This window comes from Rosa chinensis, chromosome 2, assembly GCF_002994745.2.
Source record: "Rosa chinensis cultivar Old Blush chromosome 2, RchiOBHm-V2, whole genome shotgun sequence".
Classification (NCBI taxonomy): domain Eukaryota; kingdom Viridiplantae; phylum Streptophyta; class Magnoliopsida; order Rosales; family Rosaceae; genus Rosa; species Rosa chinensis.
Window position 1 is genome coordinate 65839118 of NC_037089.1, and position 22526 is coordinate 65861643.

General features: G+C 35.4%; 1 long non-coding RNA gene and 1 pseudogene across 1 annotated transcript; both read right to left on the reverse strand.

Annotated features, from left to right (window-relative positions):
• Positions 1-5896: 5896 nt before the first annotated feature.
• LOC112188841 lies at positions 5897-8696 on the reverse strand (annotated as a pseudogene).
• An 8939-nt stretch (positions 8697-17635) lies between these two features.
• Positions 17636-18591, reverse strand: LOC121051971. Its single transcript, XR_005807667.1, has 2 exons — positions 18343-18591; positions 17636-18262 (listed from the first exon to the last, which is right to left on the reverse strand). It is a non-coding gene; the product is annotated as an uncharacterized LOC121051971 (long non-coding RNA).
• Positions 18592-22526: the final 3935 nt, after the last annotated feature.

Below are 22526 nucleotides of genomic sequence, written 5' to 3' on the forward strand. Positions count from 1 at the left end.
TGAGAGTGACAGCAAAGGATATCCCTAATTAAGATTTTGGACCCCTACTTAAAACCGAGAAATATCGAAGCAGTAGACTCTCAAATTACTCGTTAAACCTAAAAATCTGTTCTTCCAGCATTTTTTAACTGCTCATTTGCATATCTGAATAACAGAGTATGTGATGACTACTTGTCGAAAGTTTTACATTGCGCTTTAATTGAGTCATAATGGAATCAATGTAATTTCATTATGGGTATGTCGATATCTTGTTGACAATGATTGAAACTTTTAGCCATTCTTTAATATATTTTATTTTTTCCCCTTTGATCAGATACACACTCATGCATATTTGATGACGAAATTTGGTGACTACCGTACTTGGGACAAAAAACACTCGATAAATTTCAAGTTGGATGGATAGATGGACACATTGTTGTATCCTTTGTTGTACTTAACTTTTCTTGTTTTAATTATGGTTGTATATTACAAATCAAATCAAATGGTTCCCTTTGCCCCCCACACCCACCAAAGCATTTATGCACATCCACTATTCTCTTTGCTCATACAATCTCAGAAGCCAAACAACAAGAAGCTAGAGCATGGAAACCCAGCAGAGCATTCTAACCGTCCTCCAAACTTGAGAAGGTTGGGGTCCCCAATATCTATCTAGTATAAGGAAGTTTTGAAAACTCTAATATCCTTTTCAATCCCAAAACAGGTCAGAGCTAATTGCTTTGAAGTTTGTATACCTACTAGCTTTTTCCATACCTACCAAAACCACCAACGTATCTCTCTCCAGATGACACTTGACAAGATCGTATATACAATCAGGTTAAGATCTGTTAATTAAGTATGAACATTGACCACACCTGTATTATTAGGTGTTCCTATTTTTGCTCAGACTATTTCTCTGTAGACTATTATGCCGTTGATGCAGGCATTTAGGTTTTGTCTATATGCAACAATATTCGTCATTCTTAACTAAAAGTCTGCTAAAAATATGCCTCTCTGATCCGGCACTATTTATTGTTGATCAGATCAAGCACAGAGTCTTGCCCAAAAAAATATATATATATAAAATCAAGCACAGTGTGCCATTTCTTTCATTTTTCATTTATGTTTGTTGAATATCCAACAATCAAATCTCACTAGCTATATATTGTTTTTAGCTAATAATCTCACATTTATATAGTATTCTGTCTATCACAATTATTCCACCTGAAACTGCATTTAGAAAGTAACATGTGACTGTTCTATCTTCATCGAAAAATAATTAATTGCATGGCGAAATGGCAGAAAACATGTGAGATCCACTTTTTGGGTCATAGATGTTCTACATATATATTTGTATAATCTGTCTCATGTAATTTGGAGGATTTGAAGAAACAAAATGAAAAAAATTGATCGTAACAGTAACATGTGATTAGTAGACATCATCATCATTTTAAACTGAGCGATGCTATCAAACAAGGAAAATATTGATAAGCTTGTCCAAACTATTATTTGTATATATTGTGTATTGTATAGCCATTCTTTTTTTTTTTTAAATTAATTAAGAACCATCTCAATATATTACGTCAGGGGCTTGAAATCTTGTTGGTTGTAGAGGCTTATGCTTGAAGGACGATTCGAGGTGACCCGGATCCCATGATTTTGGAATTGCGGTTGTCATGTGGTCTTTTTTGGTGTCGGAAGCTTCACATCGTGGGATAGGGACGCCGGCGGCCACCAAAGGAATGCGCTCGGTCTATGTTGCGTATAGATGTCAATTGGTATTGACAACTAATCGAATTTCTTCCCTTCTTCCTCTCTTCCCTGTAGGGAGGAGGAAAATGATGATCGATGATACGTGTGGGTATCAACTATCAAGAATACTCATTTGTATAGGTTTGGGGTTCCCAAAAGAGGTTTTTGGGCATTGGGGTTGGGCATGTAATTGAGTTATAATCAAAGTATATGATGGACTGAAATTTTGTGGAGATTGTCTAGTTGTCTTGCCATTCTTGTTGAATGTTGATCGCATAGCAATTTAGAGTTTTTTGGGGTGGAGGAGATACTGGTTTTGGGATGATGCTTGAAGCCTTCATTATGTTTATGTTTCCTATTGGGCAGTTTCGACAATGTTGAGTGGAAGAAGACGTTAGGAAATAAGAACTTAAATCAAGTGAGTGAAATTACGTCAATAGCAACCTAAGATTGAAATGACTCTCGATTAAATTGTTGATTTAAATTTAATTTTTGAATAGAAATTGATATTAATAGAATCAATAGCCAAAATAAGGTCAGAGTCTACAAACCCTCAAATAAGAAACCCGACAAGTAACAACCAGTACAACCTATCTAAGAAAATGCAAACAAATAAGTTCTAAAAGCTCTCGCTTTACGCAAGCCTACACAAGAAAGGATTACCTCTTCTTGTAAGGAAAGGAAATCATTCAACTAGTCCATACATGCCAATCACTCAATTGTGGTACAAGCAAATAACTAGAAACGTCTTAGAAAACTTATAGAAGCTCTCTCAAGTCACACAGGCAGAGGCGGCCCTTGGGGTGTGCATGTGCACAAGGCCTCTGATTTTCGAAGGCCTCCGAATTTCGTAATGCCTTTATGTACATATATATATATATATATATATATATATAAATTGAAAGTGTGAAAGTATATGTGGTTGTAGTTATTTGATTTGACCTAATATGTCTTGGGTTTGAGTCCCTTGGGCCTTTCTATTTTTATGTTTTTTCTTTGATCTTCTTCTCTGTTCTTTTGTTTTGTCTTTCTTTGTTCCATGTTTCTTCTAGTAAGGCCTCTCTATTTTTATTTATTTTTCCTTTTCTGTTATCTTCATCTCGTTCTCTTATTTGTTTTCCTTTTTCATTTTTCTTCTTTGTTTTGTTCTGTTTTTATCCCTCCACTCTTTTCTTGTTTTGTTTATACTAAATATTCTTTTTAGTTCTTCAACTGAGATCATAATTAATAAAGCTTCACTTAAATTTTCGCACCAGGCCTCTTAATTTTCAGGACCGGCCCTGCACACAGGCTTGAAACCCTGAAAAAAATAGAGACTATGCCACAACTAGCTCCTTTCCTCTCGGAGAAGAGCTTGCAGTAGCATCTGCACCATTCAGATTGATCAACAGGCACTTCTTGGTAGACTTTCACTTCCCCGCACCATCTACCTTCACAGCTTTCTTCTTTTCAATAGTTCCAGGTGGGAGTTAGTTTTTGCTTCCCACCGACCTCCCTCTCTTCTTCTTCACCATGCTTTGATCATTCTGTGGCATTGCAACCAAACCCATAACTGCAGGTTCTAGGGTTTTTTTTACCCACTTCCAAGCTTAATTTGAGTTTCTTTGGAGAGATGGTGAGCTTAGCCTTAACCCTAGATCGACGCTTGCCTGTCAAAGTTTCCACCATACTATCAGAATCTCCAATCTCTCTAATGCTTACCTTACGACGTGGTTTCTGCACCAAGTAAGTACGGTTACATAAAAGCTACTCCAGGATCATCCTTGGAAGTTGAGTTTTGAAGATCAAGCTATGCCCATTGAATGAAACCCTAGGAGTGAAAGCAGCATCATGGCTGCAACCTTCAGAGCCCGGCCCCGTACCCAGGCGCCAACCCTAACCTACATGATGCCAACCTACACCGTCGCCGGTGTCCCCAGCACCGTAAGCTCTGCATCATCATCTTCCTCATTTAGCGCCAGCCCCGAGCACGGCAAGCCAATGTGTGTGACCAAGCCACACACCCCACACCTTCCAAACAACTTAACTTGACCGTATCCTCCACCCAATACCATCGCTGAAAAGATATTGGCTGAATCAAAGGAATCTCAACCCGGATATGATACTTACCAACCTTCTTTCCCTGCTTATCAATCTCCTGAAAATCCCCCAAGGTATACCCAATCATCGTCATCACCCTTTCGGATCTGAAAGCAGGTGGAATACCTTGCAACGTGATCCAATAAGATGACTTCACCGGCAATACCTTCTCAATCGGAATAACCCCATCATATTCAGCCCAAGCCACAGGAGCACGGTTAAACCCCCTTGGCGCACTCCTCCAAACCCTAGCCCAGTCTGCAGGATCCGAAAAAGTAAACAAAACCCTACCTCCTTCAGTCTCTTCAACTTGCAACGTCCCATTGACCCTCCCTGCAGATCGAAACATACCAAGGAAGGAGCGGACCTTGAACTCCTTGGCAATGAGGGGTTTCCCAACCATAAAAATTTTAGATTGTTGCAATCCCTTGCCTTGCGACAGACGGAGATCTACCTTCTTCTTCCCCTCTACCAGAGCGAGAGAAGAAGTGAGTCGAGCAGCCATAGCATCAACGGAACTCATGATGAGGCAGTTGAAAATTGCACATAATGCACAAACCCTAACTCTAGAAGAGAGAGAGAGAGAGAGAGAGAGAGAGAGAGAGGCGTTCGTTGATTTAAATTTAATGGTAAAATAGATATTGGAAAACATTTGAACTTGAAGAAACTTAAAAACATCATTTCTATTCTTCTTCACTCACATAAGAATGTCAATAATGTGTGTGTGGGTGAGATTTTTTTTTTGGTCATTTTCAATGGATCGCTTATTAGACCAACTTTTCAATCACATATTGGGATGACCATGTAGTTTTTAGGTCTATATGAGTAGATCACTTCTATAAATTTTTTCAGCCAAATTGATTATCGTTAAGACATTCATAACTGTGATGTACAATTACAAGTATGAACGGTTCAGGTTGGACAGATTTGATTCGCACATTGATTTAATCTAATTCGCCTTAACAGTTATCAATTTGACTGAAAGTTTGCAGAAATTATATATTCATAGGGTCCCACAAATGATCCCTTAAGAAGAAATGATATACTCATATAAATCTAAGAAAACGGTCAAAATCCAAATATCTTATCAAAAAGTTGCCAAAGAGGTTGGCACATAAAATGACAAACCCCAAAATACAAAATAGAAAATCAAATACAAAATAGAGAAGGGAAGATAAAAGCCAAACCCAAAAATACATACATGAGAAAGAAATAAAAGATGGAAAGAATAAAATTCCATCTTTGAAACGGAGAAACAAAGGAGAAGAAATAAACTCCAGGTTACCAGGTATATGGAGTTTTCTTCTGCAGCCAGTACCTTGGTATATGAGTTTCTTCACGATGAGTTGAGTGAGCGATTCCCACATGTAACAATCTACGAGTTCCTCCTTGATCCTAAGGTGTGGTGTTATAGTCTAGTCCTTCGTTAAGTTGGATCATTTTTTCTGGGAACCGTTTACTTTTATGGTGGATTAGATCCCATGCCAAGTGTAAGGTAAAAAAGAACTCAAGTGTTGTCGATTCTCAAGTGTGGATTAGTTTGGGATTGCTTTATTTTTACAAAAATCTGCTGCTTTTATCTTGTATTTGTATTTTTTTATTTTATAAACTTGTGTGTTTCAAATGAAAAGGAAAAAGAGAACACAATTTACAAATAGAAGTCGAAGAAGATGCTAAAAACATCAATTTACTATGGAGGAAAGTCAGAGAATTAAGTATATTAAGAGGCGACACATTGACCCTTACTCTTGCATGATTGCATCTTAAACTCTATGCAAATAAATATTGTATCTTCTTAAATTCCACTTGATGGTTATAATTTGAGCTTAAATAAAATCTCTGAGACGCATGCTTTTATATGCAGTTGCATTTCATAGTCTTCATTTAAAAATTTTCAGTTCTGGGTAAAACACGAACTTATTGGTAAGCATAAACAACCTAGTTCACATATTTATTATTACACCCCTACTTGATTTCACATATTCCTTGTCATCAAAAAAAAAAATTCACATATTCCTATTACAGCACAAAGATAACACGAAATAGAGACTAATTATGGAACAAGAACAAGGTAAAAAGGCTTCCAGTGACGCTAATAGGTAAAAGTCAAGTCTTGAATGAGACATAAGTCACATAACCACATCTGTTGGCCATTTTGCAGTTTTTCATTTATTTAACCTGACCAAATTTCAACCGACCAGCCAAGTGAGCCGGTGAACAGAACACTTAACCTGAAAAACCCGGATCCCACAAGATTTGCTGTAGAGCAATGAAACATATTATCAGAGACAGAGGAAGGATGGAGTCCTCTCTCTTTGGCCAGTAAAGATGAAGAATCCTATATCTATTTGAAGATGAAGCCTTTCACTCGGTGAGGTGAGGACCAGTTGAAGAAGCTGAACATTTAAAGTTTTAGACAGACGAAAAAATCCAAAAACAAAGCATACAACCATCATGCAATCCTAACAAAGGATCAGTTGTTGAAACAAATTCATCTTGACAAAAATAAGCTCTTGTTGGATCTGCTGCTGTTAGAACACAACAATATTAGGCCTTTTGCGGTTAATGCTCTCAATGGTGAATCGACCATTCGATATCGCTATTTTTCGGCGGATTGGAAGAAAAGTAATGAAACCCCCGATGCCTACTAAATAACCTCCCTTGACTTTCTGAAGAATAAAGCCCTTTACCTTTCTATTCCTTCGCCAAATCTTGTTCAGTTCCATCCAAGCTCGCCTCTGCCTGAATCTTCGTGGAAGAAGAAGATGCGGTTCACCAGCCACTACATCTGTGGATCCCACCAAAGACTGAAACCTGGCGGCTGCTCGCTCTTTGATCTTTGATTCACCAGCCACTACATCGATGAAGAATCTCTCCAACATCTGCTCTTTGATCACTGATTCACCGGCCACTCCCCCTTAGAAATGTATCCCACCTTAGTCTTAAACCTGATGGCTCGGTTTGGCACTCCTGTAGTCTCATCTTGCATGCAAATTCTGGGGGTCCCAAGTCCTGCATCTACCAAGAACTTATCTTCCCTTAAGCGTACAACTTCAGCTTCTAAGGCATTCCCACTAGATAACTTAAAACTGGAATTAGATCTTGGAAATAATTGATTCATATAAATGCTCATCATAGGCTTTTTTCTTTCCTCCTCGTTCCGTCTTCGAACTACGCCTTCATGCATCACATTTTCCTTGGCTTTTGTGCCAACTTCTTGAGGGCTACAAGATGAGAAATATATGATAAGGATCAGTGCACAATGTAGCTTTATTTCTTATTAACTACAGGGGTCCTAGCCCCTTATACAATTAGTCCATATATCAGAAGGAATTTAAAGAAAAAAAAAAGCGAGATCATATGATCATGTTCCAAACCATAAAAAATTTTAAATCTTAAATTATGCGACAACATTTCATTTATATCAAGAAGCCGCTGTTTTATGTGCCACATCAGTTGGTATCCAAAAGGTGGGATAAGAGTTGATGCCTGCAAGGGTACTAACTCAAAAAAGGACGCAAATGTAAAGTAACCAAGAATTTAATTACTTGTAAAGTTTTTCAAGAACTGTCTTGAAGCGTTTGATATAATCACCAGCTAGCTCCTCTACCTTTTCCCCATTTTGATAGAAATGATACATTGGCTGCAAAGAAAACATGCACGCAAAAATTAAACAAACCTTCTATTTTCCAGAAGAAAGCAAAAGCCAAAATATTACTCAGCTTGAACAAGCTAATTTCAACCCGTGCTAAGTATAGGTAGGTTAGCTTTTCTGAATTCAGATTGGTGCAACATACGGCTCAAATTTTAATTGTATCCTAAACCAAAGATTAAGCAAAAGAGCACTTAGATATGACATTGCATCCAAACAAAATAAAAAGTAAAAAGTAAAAAAATAAAAATAAAAAGTCTTTTACCAGACTTGAAATGTTCAACGTTCTCATTGTGACATCATAAGATGAATCCTACAGAGAGAGCAAAAATATTGTTAAATATTGAAAAGAAAGAATAGCATAACTCTTGTGCAAGCAGGCAGTGTGGGAGATAGCAAATTAACGCACTCATGAAGAGTACATTTACCAACCACACCGAGTTATCTTATTCATTACACACAGTCTGATCAACTAAACCGATAAGTTATCTTCACCGAGTTATCACTCATTCATAACACACAGTTTTATCAACATAACCCATAAGCTATCCTTACCCTGGAACATATCTGAACAAAACATTGGGTTCCCTCATACTTCAACTTATACCCGAGTTCGAACAAACAATGATCCAAAGTAACAAAAGATGAGATTACAACGGCATTACCTTATCATTGTCGTCAAGGACAAAATGAAATGCTTTTACAGGAGGGAATTTGTCCACCAGCCTTTGAATGTACTTAAAGCCTGCAGAAGCAGAACGGTTCAACCAGATACCTTGGTTTATAAAATATATCATGAATGTAAAGTAGTTATGAGAGAACTCACTGAAGTCATTAGTGCCATAGAAGCAGCAGACTGCTTGCAAAGATGTATCTGAATCCAAAAAACAATCAAAACAATCTAGTCAAAATTTTATCGAAACAGTGATTAAACATTTCTTCATCAAACAATGAGTAATTTTTGGGGAAATTACTTACCTCGAATATTGCCTCGAATTTTATCGAATGTCAAAACCCCTGAGTGTCCGGAAATGGGTTGCAATGGAACCACTGAAGAGAGGCCATCGACGGCCAAAGTGGAGAATTGGGAGGTTGGGATTGAGGGTTTGTAACATGATGATTGGGGGGAGGTTCCAACAAGCAGCTTACGAATGCCAACCAAAACCCTCGAAGCCATTTTCCTCTCTCTCTCTCTCTCTCTCTCTCGCTTCGATCTCTTCCCCGCCGTCGACGGCTCTAAAGTAATGGAAATATGAAATGGGCCGATTCAATCACTGGGCCTACTAATCCATCCATTCATCATAGACTCGGGGAATCATCTTATGCAAACCGACAACCCAATAGGTGTGTTTTTAAAAGTATTTTAGTATTTCATATTTTTAAAATGGATTCCTTAATTCCAATTAAAAAAAGAAAAAAAATTGATTCCTTAAATTTTTCGTACTTTTACATTTTTTTTTTCGTATTTTAATCATGACAAATTATATATAGAAAATTACATATAAGTGTCAATTTGAGACTTATATTACATATAAGTGTATTAAGAAAATTACATGTCTATTTTCTTAATACACATCCATAAAGTTTTTTGCCACATTTTTCCTTATCATTCCTCTTTAACCTTTTTTATATGGGTCTTTCTAAATGTACCCAGCAAAGTTCTAAGTATATTCAGCAAATTTATTTATTTTTAAAGATACCTAACTAAACAACATAGTTTTTCAAGTTACCCTTATCTTGTACCCAGCCAAAAAACACAGCGATGAAAATTTCTCAGCTTAGGTACTGTAGGTCTAAGTTGGCATTTGGTTTCAGGTTCTGGGGTTTTGGGTGTGTTCGATTTGAACCATAATGGGTTTCTTAGACCAAAGAAGCTTTGATTCGAGAATGGAAGTTGGGCTCGTTACAGCTTCAATTTCAGAGAGGGATTTTGGGGTGAAGGTAGGGAACAATCTTGCAATAGAGAAAAAAGATGAAGTTGGTCTAGCAGAAGGCAGAGAGCAATTGTCCGCCATTACATACTAAACAAACCCTCAGCAAAATCAACAAGAGAAGCTACAAATTCTTATCTAATCAAAGGGGTCGTCAACGGGTCGGGCCGGGCTTTGCTATATTTTTAAATAATTGCGGGCCGGGCTTTATTAAAAATCAAAGGATCCAAGCCCGTCCATATAAAGCGGGCCTTGCGGGCTTTTTCGGGCCCGGCCGGGCTTGGCCTTGCAGGCTTTTTTGGGCCGGGCCTTGCGGGCTTTATTTATAAATAAATATTTAAAGACACACGTATTTTTTTTTTTTAATCAAGCTTTGGAAATTCAATGGATAATGATCAAATACAACCAAAGATAACATATCTATATAACAATATTGTACCAAAAAAATCTATATTTATATATAGATACTAATTTATTGATAAATAAATTTTTAAAGACACTAATTTTTTATAAATCCACATTTATACATCATACACTCCAAAGAGCTACATATAGCAATTCAAAGAAAATGAGAAACCGACCGTTGGATGAGTTTATTACAATAAATTATGAGTGTGGTAAAAAATTTAGCCAATTTCACCATATTTTCAAATCCGATCGAATTGGTCAACCGTAGTCACTTATATGTTTTATTGGTTGACTGATGGCGTGGCAACCGCAAAACGTGCTTATTTTTTCACATCACGTTTGTATATATTCCATCGATGGATGTGCATGGACATAAGATAAAAAAAATTAATTTTAATTACAAACACATTGGACTATACCAATCTTATTCCTAAAGTTATATGACTTATACATTGCATTTAAATTGTTTAGGTTCATTCTAAAGCAACCATGAAGTGGAAAATGAATTCGGAGAACCCAACCGCTTGATGGAGAGATTGTAATGTTTTATGGTGGTTGTAGAAAATCCAGCCAATTTGGTTCTCGTTTCGAATTCGATCAACTAGGTCAAACGTAGTTACTCTTATAAACATATATTTATATATCATACACTCCAAAGAGCAACCCCTATCAATTCAAAAAAAATGGAAAAACCGACCGTTGGATGAGTTTATTATAATAAATTATGAGTGTGGTAAAAAATTTAGCCAATTTCACCATATTTTCGAATCCGATCGAATTGGTCAACCGCAGTCACTTATATGTTTTATTGGTTGACTGATGCCGTGATAACCGTGAAACGTGCTTATTTTTTCACATCACGTTTGTATATATTCCATTAATGGATGTGTGTGGACAAAAGATAAAAAAATTTAATTTTAATTACAAACACATTGGTCTATACCAGTTTTATTCCTAAAGTTGTACGACTTATACATTGCATTTAAATTGTTTAGGTTCATTCTAAAGCAACCATGAAGTAAAAAATGAATTCGGAGAAATCAACCGCTCGATGGAGAGATTGTAATGTTTTATGGTGGATGTAGAAAATCCATCCAATTTGGTTCTCATTTCGAATTCGATCAACTAGGTCAAACGTAGTTACTCTTATAAACCTATATTTATATATCATACACTCCAAAGAGCAACCCCTATCAATTCAAAGAAAATGGAAAAACCGACCGTTGGATGAGTTTATTACAATAAATTATGAGTGTGGTAAAAAATTTAGCCAATTTCACCATATTTTCGAATCCGATCGGATTGGTCAACCGTAGTCACTTATATGTTTTATTGGTTGACCGATGCCGTGACAACCGTGAAACGTGCTTATTTTTTCACATCACGTTTGTATATATTCCATCAATGGATGTGCGTGGACATAAGATAAAAAATAAAAAATTAATTACAAACACATTGGTCTATACCAATTTTATTCCTAAAGTTGTATGACTTATACATTGCATTTAAATTGTTTAGGTTTATTCTAAAGCAACCATGAAGTAGAAAATGAATTCGGAGAAACCAACCTCTTGATGGAGAGATTGTAATGTTTTATGGTGGTTGTAGAAAATCCAGCCAATTTGGTTCTAGTTTCGAATTCGATCAACTAGGTCAAATGTAGTTACTCTTATAAACCAATATTTATATATCATACACTCCAAAGAGCAACCCCTATCAATTAAAAGAAAATGAAAAAACCGACCGTTTGATGGGTTTATTACAATAAATTATGAGTGTGGTAAAAAATTTAGCCAATTTCACCATATTTTCGAATCCGATCGGATTGGTCAACTGAAATGTAGAATATATATATGTACATTAGCACATATTTTATATAAAAGTATAAGAACTTCCACACACACACACACACACTGATATATATATATATATAGATATATTTATAAACACACACATATATATATATATATATATATATAAACACACACACAAATATATATCTATATGTGTGTGTGTGTATATATTTATAAACACACACACACACACACACACACACACACACATATATATATATATATATATATCTATATATATATATATCTATTTATATCTATATCTATATATATATATATCTATATCTATATATATATATAACACAAACACATATTTATAAACACACACAAATATATGGAAAATTCTAGTATACGTTGATGTATGTCATACATCAACTCTTTCAAATATTTTAGGCCGTTGGATATAATTAAAATATGAATATATCTAACGGTCTAGAATATTCAATAGTGGTGACCTGCTTACCAGGTAGCCTATTTATTTTTATTTTTTCCTTTTTCAAAATTCTGAATTACATATCTACAATGAAATTAAAAGAAAAAACCCTAAATTGAAAAAGAGGAGAAGACGAGGAAAAGAGGAAGAAACTATTCCAGTTTTGTTCTTGTACAAAGCGAGAAAACAAAACCCTTTCTGTTTCATATAAATTGGATGATGTGGTTCAGGGATTGTGTGATTTGAATTGGATGATTATGTGCAATATTAGGGCCTCAGCCGCAAGCTAAAGTGAAATATTCCATCTACTTCCACTTAGAGATCAAGGGTTTGGAAAAGTACGTATAACTTCAAGTACTGTTTCTTTGTTTCTTTCTTGCTTATATTTAACTAGGCAAGATGCAATCAGCCGGGTTCGAATCAAATTAAGGTACTATTTCTTTGTTTCTTTCTTGCTGTGTGTACTACATATATTGATATATAACAGTACGTTGTTGATGTTGAGGGATTTTCTTTTTCTTTTTCTTTTCTGTTGAAAGAACTTAACTGATGAGATGTGTGTGTGTATACACAGCTAGATACTTGTCAAATATGAAAGGATCTATATATCCATCAAGAATCCAAGATTCAAGAACCTACATTAGTACTGTAACAAGATAATGACTATCTGCAGGAGATCGACTTTGTCCTCAGTGATAATTAAGCAAGTCATTTGTCAAATTCGATGTCCAATTAATATCCTGGGTTCGAATCAAATTAATATATCTAAGAGAATAGGACATCAAATGATCGAGAAAACAAAGAGGAAGAAACTGTCCAGTTTTGTTCTTGTACAAAGCGAGAAAACAAAACCCTTTCTGTCATATAATTATTAACTGAAGGTACACATTACAGCTCTACATCTGTTTTTCTGGTGCTTCCGATTTCTCATAGTGCAGGCATTACAGGGTTCCTTTCTTCCCTGACTGAAAACTTGAGAACAATTTTGCTTACCACCTTCAATTTTGTCATCTCTTATCAATTGAAGTCAAGTTGTAATACTACACAGTCTACATCATGGTTAAAGGTGATGATCAAAAATTGGTCTCGAACTGTACTGTGGTTTCAGATGCTCGGTAAATTCGAATAATGCTTTGTGTTTGACACTGCAATTTGACTCAGAGAGTGCTGATTGCTATTTGTGCAGATGCTTGAAGTCTGCTCCTCCCATGTGCTTGAAGTCTGCTAACTTTGTTTACGTTCTCATTTTTGTCAGAAAAATCCAAGCGGATGAGTTGATTGCTTGCGGTAAGAATGTGAAGAAAGATAATGAGGTAACTAGTTAAGTTTCTAAGAGATTGCTTTACGTTATTTATTTTCTATTTGCAACTTTTAATATGCAAATATGTGGTTCCAATCTATTACAAGTTGTTTCTAAATTTTCTGGGGAACAGATTGCAGCAATAACTGAATTGGGCTTTGGTACATTAGTGCAATTGTCATGCACACGAGTACGCCGAGATTTATGTCGATTTTTGATTGATAAGTTTGACACTGAGGAGTGTTTGATTGAGCTGCATGGTAATTACTACATTTACGATCTTCATTACAAGTTTTTGAATGATTTACGTATAAAACAATAAATGAGTACTTACTATGGTATTTTTTTTTTTTTAAAAGTACACATGTCAAATTATAAGTGGTTAACCTGTTGACCTGAATAACAGGTTTCACCAATTAATTTAATTTAATATATATTTATTAAAAAGTTGATGTATGACAAACATCAACATACCTTAGACTTCCCCCAAATATATATATATATATATATCTATATGTCTATATATATATATATATTTATAAACACACACACATATCTACATATATACATATATATATATATATATAATATTTTACAGGCTTTTACGGGCCGGGTCTAGCAGGCTTTTACGAGCCGGGCCTAGTGGGCCTTTGGCGGGCCGGGCCTACGGGTCGGGCCGTGTTTTTGCCTGGTTTTTGCGGGCCGGCCCACTACCCACCGAGGCAGGCTTTTGCGGGCTTTTTAAAGGGCCTGGCCGAGCTTTCAGCCATCAGGGCCGGCGGGCCTCCATCGGCCCACTTGATCCGCGGGCTTTTTGATGAGGCCTTATCAAACTCTGCTATTCCAATTTTTATCTAATCAAACTCTGCTATTCCAACTACAGGAATCCCACCCTTCTCTATAAATGAGCATATATCCCACAAATTCAGTCGAGTTGAATATAAAAGCTCTATTTTTCTCACGACTTCAATTGAGTTAAATTAGGTAGTTAAATTAGCATACCCAAGAGTCGTGATGAAGGACAAGACTTGAATTAGTGAATCCATGCTTTTCACACAAAAAAAAAAAAAGGATTGGTTAATCAAAATCACCAAAGAGGATGGTACCAATGGATGCTGAGAAGTTTTTTTTTTTTGAAAGGAGTGAGAAGTTTTCATTGCCATGTTTCTTTTGGTGGGTACAAGGTAAGGTTAGTTTGGGAAATTATGTGGTTTAATTAGATATATATTTAAACAAATAAATTTGCTAGATATACTAAGAAATTTGCTGGGTACATTTAGAAACACTATTTTTTATTCATTCTGCGCATTCTCTCTTTGCCCTTGCATGATTTTTTTTAATTTTTTAATTTTATTTTATTTTTTTATGTAAGCAGTAGGCTGGGTACTATGTACTATGTTCACCGACCCTGCGGGACATGCTTAACCGATCAGGGCTAGAGTACATACTATCCAATCAAAATTGGCAGAGAAGCGCAGCGCGCAATTTGTACAACAAGAGGACTAAACAAGACCCACATAAAACAAAGGTCGTGGAGCATCGATCCATGGACTGTCCAGGTCCATGTTAATAAGCTCCATTAGCTCGTACGTGCACCTCATCAATTACATGGAGTACTGATGGAGGTGTCTCATCATGATTATATGTCAAAGATGGCTTGCAGAAGCTAGCATTTCATAAAGCTGGAGTGAGATATGATATATATACCACCGGCTGGTTTACAATGCTCCCATGAATGGTTGTGGAAGCAAGAGCTGTACGTAACAGGATGAAAAACCTGGACAGAGTCATTTGTGTCATCTCTCCTGGTTTACAATAATGCATAGTCTGTCGCAGCCGGCAGTGGAAGAAATAGGGGACCTGTGGAGGCAGAATCTGATCGCAGGTATGTCCACGCCGGCCGGTGCCGCTTTTGTAAGATGATCTGTTTCTTCTTTCCTGAAAGAAATGGTATCAAATACACGCGTCTCCGCCACAAATTCAAGGTAGTCATCGGTGATGTTGGTCATGCTTCCTTCTCGACTGCTTCTCTCTCTGTTCGGTTCCCTTGCATGATTCATTAATTGATTCTAGTGTAATACATCAATTTTATACACTGTGGAATACAAATTTACAGATTCTTGAAATTTATTAGCAGCTAACTTCAATGTTATAGCAGCCTTATTACATCTCTACTCTTTCTTCATCAAACAACAATAATAAAGCAATTAAGATGGCCATTGCCCAGAATTGAACAAATTATACTATATACTAATTTAAGACCAAGTGCACAACATCCATACTTTCTCTCGCGAGTAATTTTTTTATATATGGTCCCGGATTATCAAGTGACATTGCCATATAATGGTCCGAACTAATAATATCACTCGAATTTAGTGGAGACCATTGCAAGGGTGAAAAAAAATTAAATTAAGAGAACCAATCAGCAACAAGTACATGTCATATAAATCAATGATATTAACTCAGATCACCACATGTACCATGATCCGGGATCTTGTAATAAGTTTTCCTCTCTCACAGTCACACACTTAAACGGATGTTCCACAAATTTTGTAAATGACACTCTATATTGGTCTAGAGGATCAATGCTCTTTTTACTAGTGCAAAATTCAACCGTCAACCGATTATATTTTTCACTAGTACGTACTGGGCTCCATTTTAGAGAGTTTTCAGTTTTATCAGGAGTGAGTCAAAACGGATGGTGGCTGCTTAGTCTCATTCGAGAGTCTCTTTGTAAAGAACTGCTGTGCTGTTACATAGGCCTCGCAACACCTAGTCCCCTGCATGTTGAACTATATGACCATGCATGTTGAACTATATGACCATGTGCGGCCTGAAGTATCTCTTTGAAAAGCCAGCCCTCACGAGGTGTACAACAAGGTGGCAGATGTTACTCTCAAAGTTCCATACTGTATTAGTTTTACCACCCCCAAAACAAAAAGTACCATATTGTATATGTCACCGAGAAGCTCGAAATGAGAAAGGTAAAGGGCAAGCGGGCTAAAGCCTCATTCCTATGAAATTTCACTAGAAGAAAATTAATGCAATGAAGAGGGACACTTTCCGGGGTTTTGATTCTACATCACCTCATTATTGTATTCCATGATTTGGTTCGACATTTCTTTAAATCAACTTTGTCGTTCCCTCTAACCAAATTCAAGGTGAGAAACTGAGAATTCAATATGAGGCCAAATCATTACATGAAGAAAACTTCTTGCTTTGGATGACTAATGCTCTAATTAGCATTCTGCAGCATGAATTATCTCCAGTGGACCGATTTCATTATCAAAAATCTTTTAATGGGATTATGAATGGGCTTCCCGGCCAATTTCCATAACAATATCTCTCCATACTTTTTTTTTTTTTTTTTGAAAAATGGGGTTTGGAACCCAGTCTAGCTGGGAGGCTCATCCCCACGCCTATATTATTAATATTAATTATTTGCCGCATCAAGGGGGACGTAATACCTTAACCTTGAGCATGCTTAATAGTATTACAGTTATCTTCGTAAAGGACATCCTGCAAAAAGCCCGGAGATTTCCTAGAACATATATCTTCTTGAAAAGTTGGAAAATTAGGTCAAACTCATCATCAGTATTAATTAAGCCAATAAGGCTTAGGTTAAATTTTCAAAAACCCACAATTTACCCTTCTTTGATTATAGTCTAAAAATCTATAATTCAACACATGAAGGATAAAATAGTAAACATAACAGCAAACTGAATTGAAGAAATTACAAAAAAAAAAAAAAAGATCTTAAGACGTTTTGTTAACTGCAATGACAGTTTCTTTTTTTTCTTCTTTTTTTTGGAGTTGGCAGTTTAAATACAAAAAATGTTTAATAAACAAAAAGTTATTCTAAGTTATTCATAATTTCATAAAAAATAAACATTTTCTCAGTTATTGTGCTACTATAATTCTTTAACGCCAATCAACCTGGCGGAATTCAAACCCGTGAGAATTCCACACCTAAAACCTCTTATCAACTCAACCACCAATGGTGGTTAATTTTTCGCCTTTGATCTCGTTTCTTCGCTTTCTGGCTGCCTGGCCCAAAACACCACCTATACTTAAATTTGGCTTCTTTTAGAGTTTTATACACCACCTACACTCATAAGCTGCAAATAAGAAAACCAAAATCTGAAAATAGCACTACAATAGGCTGCATCACCGAACTCTTCACAAATAGCACTAAACTAAAATTTGGTTTGTTTAAAGTTTTATACACCACCTATACTCACAAGCTGCAGATGAGAAAAGCAAAATAGCACTACATTAGGCTGCACCACCGATCTCTTCATACATAATATTGGCCCTTATATAGCCGTCTACTCAAAACACACAAAACTAAGAAAATGTACTGAGAATTCTAAAAGGCATAAAAATTGATGGCCACTGATACATTAAAAGACTCAGAATTAATAAAACAGAAAATGGATTTGGGAGTCGTAGTTATTATATAACAATTGTCGTCATGCTTAAACCTGGCACAAAACTAATACATTAGAGTTGTGGAAGGCCCTAGCAAATGACACAATTAGGGGACCTGAAGATGGATTTGGTGAGTTGCCTTTGGTATATTATAGTCCCCATGGAGCACTATTTAAGGGGTCGAAATGCATCCTCATCCTCACTCTGAGGAAATCCCATCCCCATCTAAGTATTCATCTTTCTCAAAGACGACGTCCTTGGGTCTAGGACAATATTCACAGTCCTCCCACTCCCAGTGACCAATAGAGAAACAATAAGCACAACTCTTCAGCTTAGCATATCCTCCCACAGACTTAAAAAAAACAAATAACAAACCTGGAATATTTATGCCCAAAAGGTCATCACGGGCAAATTTTAGATGATCCTTTGATTCTTTCCCCTTGCTACCTGTTTTGAGGTTACACTGGTGTTAGATACACAAACAAAAGGAAGTATGACGAAGAGAAACCCAAAAAACTCGAACTTACACAAAATTTTAGATGTTTGTTCTTCTCCATCTGGGAGTTATTCCCAATTATTCAAAATTTTCATAATTAAGGAGCGTCAAGACTCACTCCTCCTTGTTGATCTTGATGCTGGTAAAACCAGCCCTCGCCTTTCTCCTCTGCTTGGTCCTCTTCCTCCTTGTCGGAGCCATATCCTTTGATTCTAATTCGCCTTTTGTATTTTTTTTCATCTTTTGTTCTATTTTTGTGTGTGAAAAAATATATTTAGGGTTTGTTTCTTATTGGACAATTTTTGTTCTTGTCTTTTAATACCTCAAAAAAAAAAAATCTTCAAAAACAGTTTGAGAGAAATTCTTCCACGTTCAAGGAAGATAATTTTTAAATTACGATTTTATCCTTTATATATGAAATTAATTATTGTTAGAGCCTTAATAAATCAAGGGCAATTGCAAGGTTTTTGTAAATTTAACCATTTGCTTAATTAATACTGATAGACACAAAGAAAGTATAAAATAAAAATAAAAAATGCGAATTGACACACGCTAAGAGTGGATGCAGTAATGACAACAAAAGAATAAAGTGATAAAGGAATTGTTGAGGTAAGGCAGTAAAAATAGCTGTGTGCGGAAGGACTGCACTCGCGACTATAGCTTATGATGAAACTACCAAACTATAACTTACAAACTTCTCTTAGCGCAGTCCTTGTCTTACTCCTAACCATCTTCTGAGTACTTATACTGTATAGTTATATTGCATAATGTGATAAAACTCTCAACCTCACTAAGAAACATGTACATTTTTAGATTTCTTACCTATCTACTATACATCTTTTTTCTTTTCTTTTTTCTGAAAGTGGGTTAGCTAGCTATAACCTAGCTAGTTGAATCAGAAAATAAAAATAAAAACGTTAATAAAGATTATTGAAAAAGCTATTAACCTTAATTAAACTTTAAAATGACATTCTGGAGTATCAATAACCGCTTTCCTAAAGAATCATGTCTCATCTTAATCATAAAAGGAAGAGGTCAATTTTGTTTAGAGTGTACATAAAACAACCATTAAGTGATTGTTAAGGATGTGTACGTACGGGTGCTCGTACAAGATACTTACAGGCTGGGGAAGATGGAAGCTTGCAATATACATCAACCAGCTGCTTTATGATATACATTGCATAAGGATCGATATAATATCCATGGAGATCGAATCCACCACTTATCAAGTTACGAAGGCATGTTCTTCGAAGAGACAGTCGAGGCTCTTTGGATCTTCTAATTCATACCATGTATTCATCAAAATTGCTACTTAAGTTACCAGTAGTTCGATCTAGCTAGCCTCCAACTTTGTGGGAACTCTCTATATGATTGTTCCATGTTAATGCATAATATACACGCACAAAATCTCTTTAAGATCATCTACAAAGTTGAATTGAAGTAGGTTGCGGCAGTTCCACTTTAAATCCGAATACATGATTTTGTAGGATTATTCTTTGCATGAGTATTTTAAAGCTAACCGGTAACTAACCATTTGTTTAGATCGGTTACATGAATTATATTGATCACATAATCTGAACTGTCTATTTTTAAGGGGCTTTGTAATTTTTATACATCATTCTAAAAAATTATATAAGAAAAAGTAAAACATATACAAAAGCAATCAATGCTAAATGATAAGAGCCAGACATGTGGAAAGGGCGCCTTTGTAATGACCACCTCATGTTTGTAGTAGTCGAAATTGAAAATAAGTTTTTTTTTTTTTTGGAGTTAAAATTGTCAAATTAACTTTTAAGTACTATTACTAATATGCATGAGAATGACATGTAATGTGAGATCAACGTACATATCATTTATAGAAAATCTAATAAAGAAGCGATTTGTATATTTGATCCCCACATATATTGTGTGGTGAGCTCAAAAATCGAGTTGGTTCTATGGTAAAACGAAATCCTGCAAAAGTCGTTTGAGCCAAATTAAAGGGATGGGACTTTGAATACCCTATGCAATATCAACTTGGAAAAATTTTAAGAGTTAAATTATCACGAAGAGATCGTTGAACAACCATAGAATCTATAGTGATAGGAGTTGTCCTCATTGACCAGATAGTCATAGCTCATTGTGATACTTCAAGAGATACAGATTCGGATTTCCAGCACCAAAGACACCCCTACAGGTAAGCTTTGCCACTTCAACTGAAGTAAATGATTGTAAAATGTGATTTGATTCACAAATAATTAGAGACCCTTAATTAAATATATAGCAAAGTCGACCATGGCTCCATGAAGCCTCCAATCCATATATAATCTTAGCCAGTAGTCAGTAGTCACAGACTCATATTATATAGATGAATGCAAACTGGCAACACTGTTTGGACATATGACTGAACAATCTCATATAAGATTTCCTCGTTAACAGTTGGCATTGTGGCACATTACATTTAGCTAGGTATAATTTACAATAAGATGTCTTCGCAATTTGAGTTAAACTAATTGGATTGTTTTCTAGTTTTTAGGGTATTGGAGTATTGGGAGACGTGATGATGACCTAGGAGATCCAACAAAACCAACGAACTGCCTCAGAATTGAGGTCAGATTGCCGGGTTACTGTTCCCATACCAAATACTTCTGCCTCGTCTTGATTGAGCAACTCTCCTCTTTTCTAGTTCTCGTGCCCACCTTTGCCAGCTTTCTAATCCATGACTCAATACTTGGTTCCTAGATATTATTTGGTGTCTTTATTACATCGGTGATGTAGTTTATTACTTTATTAGTTATTACTGCAAAACTCTTAGCTAGGGTTAAGTCAAGAATTCGATTCATTTATAAGGCATGTTTACTTACTTGAAATGAAAGAGAATGATTACGGGGTAAAACTATTCCTACGTTTACTAACACATAAAGGAATCGGAATGATTCCGGATAAAACTATTTCTGCGTTTACTAACACATGAATGAATCAGAATGGGTGTAGGTCTCACCTCCTTATAAGGAATCGATTCCTGAATACTCAGGAATTTGATTACAAAGGGTGGAGATGAGTTTAGGAATCAACTCCTCCGGAATCAATACCGATTCCTTTCTTCAACAATTCTAATTGTCTCCGATTCATGATTATTTTCCATTCCAAATAAGTAAACCTGCCAAGTGTTTCTGAACTGAAGACTACACTCAACTAGTCAATTCACTTGGTGGTGCATTATTGCACTTAAATGTCGTATTATCTATACTATTATTAAAAGAAAATAGGATAGCAAAAAACTGAAATTTATTATCAATTTAACTTTTATATATTAAAAAAATTTAAAATGTAATTAATCAATAGGGATAATATAGTAAATTGTATAATAAAAACGAAAGAATAAAAATAAAAGAAATAGTAGAAAACGTGGTAGTTGTATGAAAAGTTTCACCACTATTTTTAATTTTTTTTCAAAACACATATATAGTGAGTGAGTCTTGCTAGTTTCTAATAATTGAAAAAAAATTGTATATGATGCATTATCTTAAAAATGATGCATCAACCCTTGAATCTAACTTTTAATTTGTAATTAAAGATGTGCGATTGAATGTTTTCACTTCTTGAGAGAGAGAAACGACAATATATTATGATCAAGTTAAATAAATGCTAATGATCGATACTACTTAGGGAATCTTTAGCAATACTAGCCATTTTTTAGTCAAATTTTAGCTAAAGTAGCTAAAAAATCATTTTGGCTAGCCACTTTAGAAATACGTCTGCATCAGTGCTCTCTATTTTAGCTAGTTTTGAATTTATATTATTTTTTAAATGAAGATTAAATGGTTTAAATATATTTATAAATTACATAAAATAACTCAAAATGAATGTTTTAGATTATAGAGAGCCTCATCTCGCTCTCTATATTTAGGAGCGAGATAACTAAAAATTATAATAGAGAGTCATTTAGAAATCTGGTGTAACTGCTAAAATATATAAAAAGCTAAACATGCTCTCTAAAATAGCTAAAAAGCCAAAATAGAGAGTCTGCTAAAGATACTCTTAGGAAGCTCTATCTAACCATGAGAAAATAAACGTGGACAAAAAGAAGACTTACAATTTAACCCTGTAAACATAGGCTGAAAACATAATAGACTGATCACAATTGAGACCATTTCATACTAAAATGAGGCATATATAATGTGCAAAGAATAAACTTAAGAAATATAAGACATGTAAAGTCCTAAAGACTAGTAA